Raw genomic sequence first — 6,539 nt, 5'->3', positions numbered from 1 at the left:
GTAGACCTGTTCCTTGCCATTAAGGAATTTACAGTTTAGAGGGAGGTGCACATCTCTGCCAATGGAGCCCTCAGGGAGCTGATATCTCCTGGTCTGGACAGTACTGTTGTCCAGTATATCCTGCACCGGTCAACCTCTGAAGGGGTGTTAGCCAGGGACTGCTGGAGGGAACAGAAGGACAGTATGAAGTACACAGCTGTCTCCTCCGGGGAGACTTTCCCCCCAGTGCCCGCAAGAACTAAGACTTACCATTCACCTTGGGCATCTCCTCGTAAGAACAGCTTGCCAAGGCTCGTGAAAAGGGTGGGGCGAGTTGCCACTTGGTCAGGGGACATAGAAGAAGTGGTGAGGCCTAGTGGAAAGAGCCCGGGACTGGGAGTCAGAGGACTTGGGCTCTAATCTCGACTCCTCCACTTGTATGCTGTGTGTGACGTTGAACAAGTTACTTCACTTCTCTGGGCCTCAATTACCTCATCTGTAAAATGGGGAATAAGACTGTGAGCCCCATGTGGAACACGGACTGCATCCAACCTGATTAGCTTGTATCTATTCCAGTGCTTAGAACAGTGCCAGGCACAGAAGAAGCTCTTAACAAATACCACGAAAAAAAAAATAGGCACCACGGACTGGCTAGCTAAGACTGGGGCCACAAATCCTCGATTTACGCTACTGTCTATTGGACATAGAAGCTGCACTGGGAGGGACCAGAGGGAGAACCAACTCTCGGCTAACTGCGGGAAGTGAGCCCAAAGCCCGGAGGAAAGAGCACGGGTTTGGGATTCAGGAGACCTAAACTCTAATCCCGACCCTGCTGCCTGCCTGCTGTGTGACCTCTGGCAAGTCACACCACTTCTCTGTGACTCAGATTCCGAGTAGGGTCAAATGAGAATTAAAATCCTGTTCTCCCCCCCCCCCCCCCCCCCCCCATCAACGGTGAGCCTCCAGTAGGGCAGGGGAGTTTTCTGAACTGATTATCTGATTTCTAGGTAGCACTTAAACACCCTTCTGCGTCGTCCAGATACTTTATTCTGTGTCCTTTGGACACTTGATATTCACCCCACCTCCAAAGGACTTAATGTACATGACTTTAAAATATATTATAAATTACTTAATTTTTCGTATTAATGTCTTTCTCCCCCTCTAGACTGCCAGCTCACTATGGGCAGAGAAGGTATCTGCTGATTCTGTTATATTGTCCCGAGCACTCAGTACAGTGTTCTGTACATAGTAAGTGCTCAATAAATATCACTGATTGATTGCAATAAATTAGGAAGGAAATGGAGCCCGCAAATTCATCCCCCTCCCTGTGCCACCTCCCGAAAAATCACAGACCAACTGAAAATCCAAAGGCAAAGAAAGTTGGGAGGAGACATTTCCCAGCCATCTCTAGGAAAAACCTAAAAACCCGCTCAGAGGAGTGCGCAGGGAGAAACAGAAGAACAACCACAGTCATCTGCTGGTTAACCACAATTCCGGTTTCAGTTTGGAAACTTAATTAAAAAGCAAAACACCTGATTTTTCGCAAGACCAAGCTGCCAGGTACCATACATGTCCCCCTCACCGGGAAGCCCGCCCCAGAACCAACTGTGGCTTGGCACTGGCTTGGAGTGAGGTCGTCGGAGGAGGAAGGGGCCACTTACCGAGGTGCCATGCGTGACTTGGCTCTACCCCGTGCCACCTCCGTGGCGGGCACCGGTAAGCAGTTCCACCTCTCCGAGTTCTCACCACTCCCTTTCCCTGCCATTTCAAGACCCCTATATGGGGTCCCCCATATGAGAACCAGCATGGCGTAGTGGATGGAGCCCAGGCTTGGGAGTCAAATGTTGTGGGTTCTAATCCCTGCTCTGCCACTTGCCTGCTGTGTGACCTTAGGCAAGTCACTTTACTTCTCTGCATCTCAGTTCTCTCATCTGTAAAATGTGGATTGAGACCGTGAGCCCCCTGTGGCACAGGGCCGGTGTCCAACTCGATTTACTTGACTCCACCCCAGCGCTTAGTACAGTGCTTGGCACATAGCGCTTATCAAATACCATTATTATTATTATTATTATTATCCCCACTTCACTACTTGTCAGCTGGGTGGCCTTGGGCAAGTCATTTCACTTCTCTGGGCCTCAGTTACCTCATCTGTCAAATGAGGATTGAGGCTGTGAGCCCCATGTGGGACAAGGACTATGTCCAACCCGATTTGGTTGTATCCACCCCAGTGCTTAGTACAGTGCCTGGCACATAGTAAGCACTTAATACCACAATTGTTACTATTGTCCTGTCCTGGTGGGGGCTCTAGGGCCCTCTGAGGATAGGAGGGTGTAGGCAGGGAGAGGAACATGGGTACCCTGGATCTAATAAGGTCATGTCCCACATAAAAAACTTTTCATCCCTTAACCATGGGGGTTAGGAAGGTACTAACGGGATCATAAACCCATGAAGAAGCAGTGTAGCCTAGCAGATAGAACACGGGCCTGGGAGACAGAAGGAGCTGCGCTCTAATCCCAGCTCCGCCACTTGTCTGCTGTGTGACTTTGGGCAACTCACTTCACTTCTCTGCACCTCAGTTACCTTGGCTGTAAAACGAGGATAAAAACTGTGAGCCTCATGTGGGACATGGACCGTGTCGAACCTGACTAGCTTGTATCTACCCCAGTGCTTAGTATAGTGCCTGGCAAAGATAAGCACTTAAATATCACTTTAAAAAAATGTTTCCCATTCACAGGAATGGAGGAAAGGTAGTCCTATTTGGTCGCTCCTGTATGAGCTCACCTCAGAAGCACCTTATCTGGAGGCCTGCTGATAGCTGATAAAGCCTTCAAACTTCTCTCCACTAGATGGGAAGCTCTTTGAGGGCAGAGGCCTAACTCTATGAACTCTCCCAAAGGCCAGATACAGTGCTCTGGACCAAGTAGATGCTCCACAAATATAATTCGAGTGATATCCCCTTAAAGCCATTAGTCAGCCAGTCAATCGTATGTAGAGTCCTTACTGTGTGCAGAGCACTGTACTAAGCTCTTGAGAGCATACAAAACAACAAAATAAAAGATATGCTCTCTGGATGACGGATTGGCTTGAAGAAGCAGAGGTTACCCCTGTTGTCGATGGGGAAGGCAGATGGGGAAAGCTGCAGGTTCTCATTGCATCAGAACATTCCCAAAGAGATTTCAGCCCCCACTTGACAAGAAATGCAAAAACAATTTATCAATCATTGGTATTTGAGTGCTTACTATGCGGAGTACTGTACTAAGTGCTGAGGAGAACACAATGTAACAGAGTTAGCGGTCACTTTCCCTGCCTGTAATGAACTTAACCATTTGTCCAGTGGGAATCCAGAAATCAGAACCTAGGAAGTGGTGGCACAAGGGCTATGAGGAGTGGTATTTACTGAGCACTTACAGCAGAGCACTTTACAGGGTGACAGGAACTGCCCAACCATTTAGTACAGTGCCCCACACCAAGTAGGTGTTCAATCAATGCTGAAACCCCTGTGACTATTTCTAATGCCTTTAGTTACTGCGGAGAGTGGTTGCCCATCCACCTCCGCGTCAAATGGACACTCCTGACCACAGACTACAGTAAGTGCTCAAAAAATAAGTGATAAATTGATTGAATGCCTACTCAGAGTAATGCCCTGTACTAAGTTCAGGGGAAAATATAATGGAACAGTGAGATCTGTTCCCTGCCTACAAAGAACTGACACTCCAGCTGTGTCTGCTAATAGAAATGGTCAGAGGGAATCTCATAATTTGACCTATCACTCCCCAAGTTTGGACAAATCAAGTAAGCAGCAGTGTGGTCTTGTGGAAAAAGCATGAACCTGGGAATCAGAGGATCTGGGTTCTAGTCCTGGCTCCGCCACTCATCTGCTGTATAACCTCGGGCAAGTCACCTCACTTCTTTGTGCCTCAGTTACCTCAGCTGTAAAATGGGGATTAAAGCTATAAGACCCATATGGGACATAGATTGGGTCAATCTAAATAGCTTGTATCTACTCCAGCACTTAGTACAGTGCCTGGTGTATGCTAAGTGCTTAACAACTACTATTACAAGAAAAAAAAATCTCAATTTTTCCGTGCCTCAGTTTCTTTATCTGTAAAGCAAGGATTCAGTGCCCACCCTCTCTTCATCTTTTTCATTCATTCGATAGTATTTATTGAGGACTTACTGTGTGCAAAGCACTGTACTAAGCACTTTGGAGTGCTTGCACTAAAACAATGAACAGACATATTCCCTGCCCACAATGAGTCAGACTGAGTTCTATATGAGAAAGGAATCGCATCAAATCGATTATAACTATCCCAATGCTTACCACATAGTAAGCACTTAAATTCCACAGTTGGGATTATTATTTACATTTCAAAATAGCATCCTCAGTAGTGTCCATTTTGCCGATGGAGAAAGCCCAAGAGAACAAGTTTTCTGCCCAAAGGAATAGGCTAAATTAACCCCAGTGACCAACTCTTGTTTTCAGCAAAGTCAGCCCAGCTGGATTGTTTTATCCAACAGGTCAGTATTCCACTCTTAAAAAGATACAACATTCAGCAGGAAATAACCTCCTCCCTCAGCCCCACGGTTTACAGAGACACCCCCTTCTAAACTGTAAACTCACTGTGGGTAGGGAATGTGTCTACCACCTGTGTTATAATGTACCCGCCCAAGCTCTAATTACAGTGCACTGTGCACAGTCAGTGATCAATAAATATGATTGGCTGGTAGAGAAATGTTAAGCTTGTTTAAAATCACCCATGGGGCAGTGAAGACAGAAGAGGGTGGACTTGGAAACCTAGAAAAGCAGCACTGAAAATGTCTTGCAAGACCCTCTAGACTATAAGCTCATTGTGGGCAGGGAACATGTCTGTTTATTGCTATATTGTCTCCCCTGTGAATCAACGCCTTATCGTGGCAGGAGAGTTTGCTTAAACCAGTGAAGCTTCAGAGCTATGCTACTGAGACACATTCTCTGGTAAGGGTTACCCATACTGGAAAGGTCTAAGCCAAAGAATCAAAAAGTTGATTCACCTGTGCTGAGCGGCAGCTGGATAGGAAACAGTCAAAGGTGATTGATCAAATGATGAAAATGTTGATCAAAGACAACAGCAGAGACTTCAATTTTTACTGCGAGGAAGAAGGCAATGTAAAACCACTTCCTTAATTTTTACCAAAAAAAACAAACCACTATGGAAAATAGACAGAATCGGAAATGACTTGTCAGCATTTGATGATGATGATTGCTAATTGTACTCTTTCAAGCACTTAGTACTGTGGTTTGCGTGCAGTAAGAGCTCAATAAATACAACTGAATGAAGCCCCGTGTTCTACTAATACTATTTATTCAATGTCTTCTGCACACAGAACACAAAGTTAAATGCTCAGAAAATGTCCACAGAAGAAATCAGACCCAATCCTTGGCCCTCAAGTCAGCTTCTCCTTCCTCACCCCACAGTTATCTATCACCGGAGTGATCAAGGAGAGAGACATATGTAGATCAAGGCCGACCTTCTGTATGGAACTTCTTTCCCATAACACACACATTCCTTGCCTATAATGCTCATTTAGGAAAAGAAATAGAAAAACAAACATCCTTGTAGATCAATTTTGTCCTTTAAACTGTAAGCTCTTTATGGGCAGGGAACATGACTGCCAATCCTGTTATGTTGTACTCTCCCAAGTACTTAGTACAATGCCCTGTCCATAATAAGTGCTCAATAAATGTCATTGATTGGTAGATTTTTGTCCCCTATGTGATTTTTGTTTGTATCTGCTGGCTCCATTTTTTTGTGTGTCTTCCCCATTTGAGGGTAAGTTTTTTGAGGGCAGAGAACAAGTCTTTTACTACTTTTGATTGATTACCAATGCTATTACTACTCTGCTTGTGACAGACACAGGGACAGAGACGATGTCTAATTCTGAATTCTAATCCCAGCTCTACCACTTTTCTGCTTTGTGACCTTGGGCAAGTCACTTCACTTCTCTGTGCCTCAGTCACTTCATCTGTAAAATGGGGATTAAGACTGCGAATCCCCTGTGGAATGGGACTGTGTCAGAGGGTATTGCATAGTAACTACTCCAGCGGAGACTGTGAGCCCACTGTTGGGTAGGGACTGTCTCTATATGTTGCCAACTTTTACTTCCCAAGCGCTTAGTACAGTGCTCTGCACACAGTAAGCGCTCAATATGATTGATTGTCATATAGTAAAGTACTTAAATACCATAAGTAATCACCTTGATAATAGTAATCATAATAAAAGTAATTATGTTACTTGGCAGGCACTGATCTAAGCGCTGAGCTAGGAATGATACAAGTGAATCAGGTTGGATGCAGTCCCTGTCCCATATAAGTCTCACACTCTTCTCCTCAGCTTACTGTTGAGGTAACTGAGGTACGGAGGGGTTAAGTGACTTGCCCATGGTCACACAGCAGACGTGTAGGAGAGCCGGGATTAAAACCCAAGTCCTTCTGACTCCTGGGCCTGTGCTCTATCCACTAAGCCACACTGATGAGCGCCCTGCTCCCTCTGGAGCCAAAGAAACAATCACAACATCCTCAC

The sequence above is a fragment of the Tachyglossus aculeatus genome, chromosome 15 (genome assembly GCF_015852505.1).
Source record: "Tachyglossus aculeatus isolate mTacAcu1 chromosome 15, mTacAcu1.pri, whole genome shotgun sequence".
NCBI classification, from domain to species: Eukaryota; Metazoa; Chordata; class Mammalia; order Monotremata; family Tachyglossidae; genus Tachyglossus; species Tachyglossus aculeatus.
This window is presented reverse-complemented; position numbering follows the sequence as displayed.